At 44.4% G+C, this 11,740-nt stretch overlaps 1 protein-coding gene across 1 annotated transcript in view; it reads right to left on the bottom strand.

Moving 5' to 3' along the window:
- The window catches only part of VANGL2 (VANGL planar cell polarity protein 2), a 319,026-nt gene extending 307,632 nt beyond the window's left edge, over positions 1 to 11,394 (bottom strand). Inside the window, exon 1 of the mRNA XM_078670605.1 lies at positions 11,094 to 11,394. The gene's annotated coding sequence lies outside the window, so the exon portion shown is untranslated. The remainder of the gene's footprint in view (positions 1 to 11,093) is intronic.
- Positions 11,395 to 11,740: the final 346 nt, after the last annotated feature.

Consider the following 11,740-nt stretch of genomic DNA (forward strand, 5'->3'; position numbering starts at 1 on the left):
CACCAAAGTCTCACATATCCAGAATCTGGTACTTAGACACAACAGACCCAACAGGACAAAGCCCTTGTCGAATGAAGAAACTCTGGCCTTACTCAGGTCCTATGAACAACCTGACTGTAGTAAGGTGGAGAATATCAAAACAGTAACGATTGACTCTAATAGAACGACCAGAAAGAATGACAGGAAAGCAATTCACCAAAACCTACAACATATTCAGCTTATTGCATCCGAATCAGGGAACAGAAAACTTGTTAAATCACAGAAACCCCTGAACTGCCTTCTACTTAATTGTCGTTCGGCAACGAAACACGCAGCAGACATAGCTGCCCTCATCATCAATAAGGAAATTGACCTGGCTATCCTCACAGAGACATGGCTCAATGAATCATCATCTCCTACCATGGATCTCTTAGTACCGCCACAATATAACATCATCAGGCTAGACAGACCTAGGAATGTGGGAGGAGGCATTGCTTGCATTCATCGGTCGGAGATCGAGGTCTGCCATTTCCAATCTGACCCCTTAGAATCCTGTGAATACCTTGGTATTAATGTGAGAACACCAAAGAATCAAAGCTGCAAACTGCATGCATTCTACCATCCACCAGGAGAGAACGCAAAGTTCACAGAACAATTGATGGAGATCATAACGACCAACTCTAACTCGGACGCCAATAATATATTCCTAGGCGACTTTAACCTCCATTGGAATGACGACAGTGATAAACTGGTAAACTCGCTTAAAGACTTCCTCAGTGAGCTAAAACTTGTACAAACTTGCAACCAACCCACTCACTCACAAGGAGCGACATTAGACTGGATTATCTCAAGAAAGGATGAGACATCCATCCTAGCCATTGACCCATGTGACTGGTCCGACCATCACATCATAACATTCACGATCCCTACAATGACAAAGGGCAGGACCGTGCAACCACGCAAGCTCAAGAAACTGATCCGAGACACAAAGGAGGCTAACACTGAAATACTGGTTAAAAGGTGTGAGAGAGACCTGAAGCCACCCATCAATAAGCAAAATGTCAATGAGCTGACGGATCACTACATAACCTCAATCGGTAATATCGTCGAGGACACCATGCCCCAAAAAATGAAAAAGGTATCAGAGAAACCAAAAAATCCTTGGTTTAATGAATCATTGAATGAGGATCGGCGCAAACTGAGAATGGCCGAAAGGAGATGGAGACAACATCCCTCCTCCCCTGAGCTGAAAGCACTCAGAAAAACAAGAAAAGAATACAACAAAAAAATAATCAACTCAAAAAAAGAATTTATCAGAGAAGAGTTGGACAGGGCCAAGAACAGACCACGAAAACTCTTTGAGATTTTAAAACAACAGTCAAATAAACTTGCCAAAACGGTTTTAGAGAATACTAAAACTCCCATAAGCTGCGAGGAATTCTCCTCATTCTTCACGAAAAAATCCAAATTGCTTGAAGATGACCTCACAATTGCAGCAACTAACCTTAAGGCACTGCCTCCATCCATTTACGAGTCCAATTTCTTACCAGACAGCCTCCAAACTAAAAATAAAGCAAAATGGGTCACATTTGAACTGTATGACCAGGAAAAGATAGCCAGAACGCTGGCAGAACTTAGACCGAACAACCACTTTCAAGACCCATTACCAGGAAAGTGTGTAAGAGACATCAGCCACACTCTAGTTCCGATCTGGACCGAGATAATAAACGCCTCACTTGGACAAGGAACCCTCCCTGACTGTCTAAAAACTGGGCAGGTGATGCCCATCCTCAAAAAACCGACAGCTGTTGCTACAGATCCAAACAACTATCGACCAGTGACCAACATCCCGCTACTGGCTAAACTCATTGAGAAATGTGTGCAGGGCCAACTAAGTCAACACATCGCTAAATTCTCGCTACTGGACGATTGCCAATCAGGTTTCAGAACAGGGCACAGTACCGAAACTGCGATCTTACACATTGTTGATAACGCCCTTCAAGCACTAGACCGAAATCAATCTTGCCTACTGATCCTCCTTGACCTATCATCAGCATTTGATACGGTAAAGCACGAAGTGCTTTTGACCAGACTACAAGACAGGATGGGTTTGTCTGGAAACGTGCTGAAATGGTTCAATTCTTTCCTACAGAACAGGACTCAGCGATTCCTGGTTAACCAAGCAATCTCTTCCCCGAGCCCCAACACAATAGGGGTCCCACAAGGCTCTTCGCTGTCCCCAGATCTATTCAACTTATATGTAGAACCTCTCACGGAGATCCTTCAAAAATCACAGGTATCTTATCATATGTATGCGGACGACACGCAATTATACATAAAGATCGCCTCCCTTGAGGACATTGACCTAATGAATAAGACACTGAAGAGTACTTTGCGATGGTTAACAATGAACCACCTGAAACTAAACGCCCAGAAAACTGAATTCCTGCTAATCTCAACGACTAGAAACCAATCTGATGTTAAAGAGTGGACTAAATTGGTGACAGCACTAAACTGCACCCCGACCCTAGTTGACTCAGCCAAATCACTAGGAATTACACTAGACAAGAACCTCGACATGAAAAACCATATTAACTCAATGGCCAAGAGCGCCCGTTTCCACCTGAACTATTTAAGAAAATTGAAACCCTTTATCACTGAGGCAGATCTAAAACTGGCTATCCAATCACTAGTCATCTCGAGGATCGAATACGGCTGCACCACATTAGCGGGCCTACCAAAAACTTCCACAGCACCTCTGAAAGCCTGCCTCAACGCAGCGGCGAGACTCATTACGGGAACGAAGAAATTCGATCACATATCTCCTCACCTGAAAGCACTAAACTGGCTACCATACGAGGCCAGAATTCAAATGAAGATGGCCTGTATTACGCACAAAGCGGTTCACTACAACACACCTAGATACTTAGCTAAGAAACTGAAGATCTCAGGAGGTAACAGAACAACTAGAAGCGCAAAAGACTTGCTATTACGTCCAGCCTTTTTCCACAAGAAAAAGACCTACAACCGAGCATTCTCTGGAGCTGCCCCCAGAATATGGAACTCACTCCCTCCAAACATCAGGAAGATTCAAAATACAGTAACATTCAAACGAGAACTGAAGAGCCACTTGATGAGTAAATACCCTACTTAGAGAAGGATCAAGGATCAAGGACCAAGGATCACTGGGATGATCAAGTACGCTAACTGAGGGCCCCCCTCTCCATGAAAATGGGAAAATCACTATCGAACAATGATCTGATGCCGTGCCCAAGCCAAGGCTTGACACATCACTACTACCTCTTATATGTGTGAACTTTTTAACTATATTTCACAGTCACACTTTATAACTTCTACCTCACTGGATTTATTTATCCCTATATGTGGTACCGTAACTATATGTCACAGTCATTATATATAACTTCTACCTCACTTGATTTATCTATACTTATTATCCTTGATATGCACTCGATCGCCTTCTAACCCTACCTCAACAAGCATGGTTTGTTACCAGGACACTAGCCAAGCCTTGCTCGCCACATAATGCTAATTGTGCAGCCATTATGAATATATTTATATTTAATCTCGTCCATTCAGTATATTGCCTTCTACCTGACTACCCTCTTGTTGTTTTTTTATTGTTTTTATTATCTTTATATGTAATTCCTCCCTTGTTAAGCGCTCTGATACCCACGGGTCTTGTCCGCGCTATACAAAACACTATAAATAAATAAATAAATAAATAAATAAATAAATAAATAATCGGCATTAGGCTCTGCATGCCTTGTTTAGTTACAATTACTAAACAGTGGAGGAGTGCACTAGTGTGGGGATTAGAAGAAGTTCCTGACTGGCAATGCTGTAAGATATAAGTAAGTAATTCTTTCATCCAAAACATAAGAGGATCAAAGCAATCGCAGCGCAAAAGGACAGTCTCTACTACCCTTGGATTCGGTACATTCCCAGTAATATTCAGCTTCTACATATCCAGAGCCCACATCCGGCTGGAATGTATAGCTGTCCAATCTCCACTGAACCAGGTTTATATGTGGATAAAGCCAAAGAGCGACCCAGTGGTGATTGTTGCCAGAACTAAAGCCCTGATTAGGCCTGGGCGGTAAATTCCGTTCCACTCGCGGAGTTTAGGTAATTTCACATTCCGTGGAGAACACTGAAGCGACAAAAATTCAGTGATCAGCTGAATTTTTTGCCTGTTCGTGCTTTCAAAATGCGTGTTTGCGAGATATTTCTCCCCGAGCACACAAACAGCATTCTCGAACAGGAAAAAAGCATTGCAAACAGGCGGAACAAGCAATTCTGCGTGTGCGAGAAACTTTTGCGCGTTCGCTGAGATTTTTTACCATTTCGCGGAGCTTTGCGTAGCACGACTACGCAAATTCCACCCACCCCTAGCCCTGATAACAGTTGGTACCACAAGCACTGCCATTCCAGTTACATTAATCCAGTCACGAAATCTCCGCTCTTCATAATTCAAAAAGCACAGGCTTCCTGTTTGAATGGATATCTAACTTGATGAGCATGTCCATGTTGTCTGTGTGCAACCTAAAAGCATGAATACCCCATATAAATGCTCAGAAACACACGTCCTTTCCTCACAAATGAAAAACAGACGTGCCCAACTTGATCACTGGTCACCAAGCGTCTGGATGCTACCTAGAGATTCTAGACAGACCACCGAAAATCATGATCCAAAAACATACAATGTGTAAAAAGTCCATCAATATCTTTAGTGTGGTAAAAACACCATGTTATACCCATCCTTAAACCACTCCATTGACTACCAGCAGAATAAAGGGTCATGTAACATTATAGATTGTACTCAAGGCTTACCAGGTGAACTGCTTATAAGGTGCGTAACATCAGCCGACTCTATTGTCCTCCTCACTGAGCCAGGAGGTCCAGCCGCTCCTTTGAAACCAGTCAATTTTAACTGAAGACATGGAGCGGGGCTCATTTTCTTGGAGGGGATGGTACTGCCTTTTTGGCTTGCTCGGCTTCCATCACCAAACGCACAGTTAAAGGGCATCTTATTAGGGAAGAGGTAATGCCTTTGAAACTGCAGGACCACCTTGTCCCTCAGTGAGGCAGGTTTGACATATATCATGTATTCTCTGTCCTAGCAGCAAACCCCAAGGGAATATGTCATGTTTAACCGAATACATAAGTTTAAGCATTTGTTCCCCCCACCCAAAAAAAAAAAAATCTCAAGGTCACCATGTCACACAATATAATCTCTACCACTGGTTACAAAAAGCAAAAATTTAAATCCAGCGCACATGTACAAGCCATGCTCTCTTACTCACTACATCTACAACAACCCACAGGCAGGAAAGACCAGTTTGAACTAGCCGTTATTCATGTGCCCCTCCTAGCATTAAATGTTTTACTTGTACAAAAGTAAATCAAAATCAAATACAAATTTGACTTTAGTCTCTTTTACGAAGATCGATTTGGACACTTCAATGATTGTGAACCCGTGGCGCCGGACAGGGACGTTAAAACCCTTTAATGGAAAGGAAAGATACATAAGAAGGGCGCTTCCAGGTTTAATGTGATGAAGGGTTGCAACCCAAAGAGAAGAATTTTCAAACAGCACAAAATGAATGGCCTCTAGGCACTTGGGGTGAAAACGTGCACACAAAACACAAAGAGATAATGGGCGGAGCGCTGAAACATTTCAGACACTCACCCCCAGTCACAGACCTGGGTTGAATCCATCCTCGTTCTTTAGCTCACTTTGCCACCTCAGTTCAGACCCAGCCATATGCAAATCAGTCTTGACCCTGTATCTCATGGGTTCATGGGAACAGTCTAGCCCGAATTGCCAAGCCAGGTCTTCCCTGGACCGGAAACAAGCATCCTGGGGCCGGTTTTGGGGCAACACCCCTTGTGAGCCAGGCTAGCTTGAATCCAGTGGCAAAGTGAGCAAGGGACCCACGTCTGGGCATATTCTACCAACTTAGGGCGAAAACAGCAAACACAACGAGATGATGGACGGAGTGTTGAAACTTTTCAGACACTCACCCTCAGTCACAGATCTGGGTTGAATCCAACATTGTTCTTTAGCTTACTTTGCCATCCCAGTTCAGACCCAGCAACATGCAAATCAGTCTAGACCCTGCTCCTCAGGGGACCAGTCCAGCCCGAACTGCCAGGCCAGGTCTTCCCTGGACCAGAAACAAGGCTAGCTTGAATCCAGTGGCAAAGTGAGCAAGGGACCTTGCACACAAAAGCATGAATGCAGGCATCTGTGCCCAAAGTCTGCCCAAGAGGAGAGCTGAGTACACATCATTGGCATTTCAGTGGGGACTGCTAAGGGAGTCTGCTGGAAAAAGCATAAAAATAAATAAAGATTCAACAAGTACATTTAGTATGAAGGTTCAGGTCCACTGTTCTACCACTGCCAAAATAACTATGGCTGAAAATCCAACACTAAGTCAATTATGACTGAAACAACTAAACTTAACCCGCAGGAGCTCTTGATAATGAGGCTAAAATAGTAATGAAAAAATCTAGATAATAGTATGTCATCAGCCCTTCATCAGCCCTTCACAGTCTTCACCGGTTGGTTACCAGTGGAGTTGAGAATCGGTTTTAAGGCACTCGCTGTTGCACATGCACCAATATGTGGTTATTAAACCAACTATTTAATGAAAAAGCTTCACATTAATATTTGAGCCCGAAACGTGCACCCGCAGAGCAAAACGATGCGGATGCCACCTCAACTAAGAGAACCAGAACAGCTGAAAGTTACCACTTCACTTCGCTTCTAGACTTGTGATAGTCCACCGCTATTATTCCAGAGAGGAGTAACTTTGCGAGTTTCTCAGGGCCGGTGAAGACTTTCTTGGAACTGGCAGCACACGCGTTTTGTTTTTTTAGCGCGTTACAAAAAACTGTTTCGAAGGCCCTAGATATAGCAGAGAAGTTAACGTAATAGAAAGAGGCGAGGGCATCATTTTCCCTTACCAAGACGACTTTGGGCTCACAAAAGCATTTTGGAGCATGTAACAAAAGTCAGCACGGGCTTATTTTAAAAGGAGAAGCTTCGGGTAAAACGATATTATGCAAAGCAACCAGAAAGCGGCCTTCGTCCTCAAATCACCCGTCGGGGTCGAGATAATTGAATCATTTCAAGTCTCAAGCGCGCTTGCAGCTTTCATTAATTATAACGAGGCCTGCGGAGGGGAGGGGAGGGGCGAGCAATACACCCCCGTGCGGCGTCTGGGTGCAGCCGTCTGCAAGGGGCCTCACCAGAGAGGAGCAGCGGTGCTGGGCGGCTCACAAACACTCAAAGAACACAACTGCAGTAGAGAAAGTCCAGTCAAAAGTACAAGGCACCCAGTGCAAAGCACATTGTAGTAGGCGTTTTCAGGTTTTGAGCATAATTAGAGGGCTGTCCATTGTTGCAGCCCCACCTCCCCTACTGTGAGAACTGGCACGAGAAAAGAACAGATCCTGGGCCAGGATCTTGCTCAGAGACCACCCCATCGAGTACAGATGGATTGCATTTGCAGAAGTGTTTTTTTTGTTGTTTTTTTTTTTTTTAAGGAAAAAGGCGCCATTTATTCAATACCTCGTCTGAGTTATCACTTCAGCTGCTTGAAAAGGCAAAATGCCTCTGCGTTTACATTTTAAGATATGAGAACTGCACTGTGAAGGTAATGACTTGTCTGCTAGCTGGCAACGAAGAGGAAGCCTGCCTCCCACGGTTGAGACAGATCTGCTGGTCAAAGCGCCTGCTGTAGGCAGCATGAACACTTGGGAAGCAGCAAGCTAGCTCAAAACACCCAGGGCCAGATGTAGGTAGCCAAATACCGGTCGGTAACGGCCGAATTCGGCCGTTACCGACCGGTATTTGGCTATTGAGATGTAGGGGCACGGAAACAGGGCAAATCGGTAATTTTACCGATTCGGTAAATATACCGGTCGGTAAATTTACCGACCGGTATATTTACCGAATCGGTAAAATTGATATGTAGGTGGGACTCTTCTGAGTCCCACAAGGCCTACAAAATCGGTATTTTACCATCAAATTCAATTTGATGGTAAAATACCGATTCAGGTGTGCATGCACATGTGTGCATGCACACCTGTGCCATATGACAGGCAGACCTGCCCTTAGGGCAGGTATGCCTGCCACATGGCCCCCGAACCTTTTTTGGGGGTGCTAGAGGGTGTCAAAGTGACACCCCCTGCACCCATGTCAAAATCGGTATTTACCGAATCGGTAAATACCAACCGGTAATGCCCCATTCATTCCTATGGGCTTCAAAGCCCATAGGAATGAATAGAGCATTACCGGTCGGTATTTACCGATTCGGTAAATACAGATATTTACCGAATCGGTAAAAAACACATCTGGATGGACCTACATGTCCACCCTTCATATTTACCGATTCTTAATTACCGAATCGGTAAAATTCGGTAATTAAGAATCGGTAAATAATTTTTACCTACATCTGGCCCCCAGTGCCCATTGCTGAAATCTGTGTGCAGACTCAACATCGCAGGATCGAATCCTGACCAGAAAGCCTCTTCAACTTATCCATCTAAAACTGGTGAAGTCAAAAACTTGTAGCTGGAGTCAACTAACATTCATCACTTTGGAATAGAATGCCCGATACCAAAACTAAAAAAAAACCTAGCTCTATTATCATGGCCAGGGTTGTACATCTAGAAAGGTAGACTGGTGATTCATCCTTCCAAGGCCAGTATCCCTTTAGAGCAATCCGAACAACAATAAATAACAAGTAGTACTTGCACATATGTATGAATGTACAATAACCGAACCGTGGCGGTTTTCAAGCACGACATGAAAACACTTCCCTCTTAGGCCCAATTAAAAATAACACCCTTCCAGCCACACACTCTACAAGGGGTAGTAACCCCTTGCTGTCTGTGGGTCAACACTTCAGCGTCACACAGAGTAGAAGGCGCCATATAAATGTTACAATACAGTAATAAACTTATTAATTCCCATCGCACCTTTGCCGCTTCTGTTCATTGGGGAAGGCAGGTGACTACCATACCAGGACGAGGAGGGGGAAAAATGCCAAATATTCAGGTTACAAGCATTTTTCAGTTACAATTAAAAGCATTGGACGTTTGCCTTCCTCCTCTTAGTTTCACCAGACCTCCATGACGATATCACTGGACCTCAAAACGGGATTAACCGCAAATATATAAGTGCCTACATATTTTCTCGGGTTAATGTTATTTTCAGCACCAAACTCGCTCTTTGGAGTATTGTACACCCATTCCCCATGATCTTACAGGTTCGGACCTACGTACAGTCCTTCACCTGCACCAAGCGAAGGGATCCAACTTAAATGCAAACACATTTTTATAGTGAGAATGTGAACAAGGACGTCGATGCAGCACACATCAAGGAATCATGTTTGGAGACAGGACAGTAAGTTACACTGAAGCATGATGGGTAATGTATTCTAGTTAAGAAACAATCAGGAGAGGCGAACTTTTAGAACAGAAGAGTTCTTAGATCAGCCAAGAGAGTGCTAAGATTGCTGTTGCTACACCAGAGAAAGTCCGATTTTGAGAATTTAAACTTAAAGTGAGCTGTTGATTCATGTTCCTTTTGGAATATTTGCTTTAGTTTCTTGAGAGCATACATCAATCAAGGCCCAGTACTATAACCGAGAGCATATGTCCACCGGCGTACTATCATTGGTTAGATGGGAGTCACTAAGAACCGAGACAAAAACGTCACCGGGGACCAGGGCACAATGCATTGTGGGTATTAGACCATGTTTGAAACTCAGGACTGTGAGAGAGTCCTAGAGTGCACAGTGCGTTCGGTAAAGCTGCAATGGAGGAGACGAGCATTTGTTTTGTGCCTGTGGTGATGGGCTGGGGAGGGATATATTATAACAGTGATAACTGCTTCAGTCTTACTAACTAAAAAGTATTAAAAATACTGCGCCACTGATATAGGGTGGGAAACAACACCATGCACTGAATTTTTAAACCAGAACTAAAACCCTTATTCGTGCAAAGAACGTCATTGGTTTTAATTGATGCATTTGTCGCACAGCCTCTCAATAAACATAGTTATGTACGATTTACTACACACAGGTATTGGCAAAGAACACAATATATCTGACATTAAAGCATAATTTGTCCAGATTTTCAAACTGTTCGGAGATTGGTTCTTATACGCCTACAGAGCAATACAAGGAAAGGTCTAATTGCACAATAATCTAGGCATAATTGCCTTTGTCACAAGCGTATAGACAATTATACAGAAATTAAAGGTAATGTACCAGTGCAATGCGATCTGATGTCAACCTTTGTACACGTTATGAAAGCTAAAAAAAAATATTGCTCGTTAAAAAAAAATCCAAGCCTTAAAACTATCGGGCGTTAATAATTGCATGTATTTTAAAAATGAATACAGTGTGAAGGTATTTCAACCAAGACGCATTCCCATGCAGACAATTCATTGATTAAACATGCATTTAAGATCACCAATTCATTATGCAAATGCAAACACAGACGCCTGAAAAGGCTCCCTAAACAATGAGACCAAAAAGACCGTGTGGATATAATTAAACCAAAACACACGCCCGATCAAAAATAAACTAACCTTAAAACGCGAAAACAGCAGTGGCTTTTCTTCTACCGATTCGCCATTGCTGTCACTCCCCACCAGTGTAACCTAAGCTAATTCCGATCTTCTCCGTCCTCTCCGGGCCTCTTGCGACTGGCCCGGCCGGCCCGGTGCACTCCTCAGCCGGCCTGAATTCCTAGGAAAGCCCCAGGCTTCGGAGGCCCTGGCGCGAGGGGCGGCTTTTCAAACCCGGCGAAAAAACATTTAAACAAACGAAATCAACGGGTCCTCCAGCTCGACCTGCTGGCTCCTGAAGAACCCCAGCTCGCGGGCAGCCTCTGTCGCTGCACCATCCTCCTCCATTAAACAATCCCTCCCTGCCTAGGTCCCTCGCCCCATTCATTCAGCCCCGCACACTCCCGCATCACACCCACGACCCGCACGGGCATTTCTGCAAAATCTGGGGAAAACGGAGCAAAACAAATCAGCAAAGGCGTCCGAGAGCCCCTAACCCCAGACTCACCGCTCCGGCGGGGCTCCCCTCCGTGTCCACGCCGCCCGGAGGATCCTTTCTGTTTGAAAAGGCAGCGGCGGCGAGGGTGGTTGTAAAAAAGAAAGAGACAAAAAAAGCCAGCCTCCTGCTTTTGTTTCCCACCAAACCGGCATTAAATATCCACTTTCCCGGGGCGCTCCAGGCACGCAGAGGGGGGTATGAGGGGCTCCCCTGCTTCCTTATTTTTGATGCAGAACGAGCTCTTTGGGCTCCGTCCCTGCCTGCGTGTGAGCGGAGCGCCTCTCCCGTGCCCCTCTCCGCGGCTGTGTGTGAGAGCGCAAGTGTTGATCCATTAAAGGCTCTTCCAGGGCCGCGGCCGCCTCCCTCCGCTCTGCCCCATTGTCTGAGAGGGATCGCATTCCCAGATTCCTCCTCTCTTTTCCCTCGTGTTTGAAGGGCCCGCAAGGGCAGACCACCGAGATCTCTGGGCCCCCAGCCTGCATATTTTCTATTTGTTTACCTTTAGCCAATTTGCTTATACTTTTTTTTTTTTTTTTTTTTTTTTTATTTTCAAAGGCTCCATCAATTAGTACTTTTAAAAATATTTTTTAAATGGTGGTGCGAAAAAATCGGAGATTTACGTTATCAGTTCAATATTTTTAGCAACGGAGAAAGCA

The sequence above is a fragment of the Lissotriton helveticus genome, chromosome 12 (genome assembly GCF_964261635.1).
Source record: "Lissotriton helveticus chromosome 12, aLisHel1.1, whole genome shotgun sequence".
Classification (NCBI taxonomy): Eukaryota; Metazoa; Chordata; class Amphibia; order Caudata; family Salamandridae; genus Lissotriton; species Lissotriton helveticus.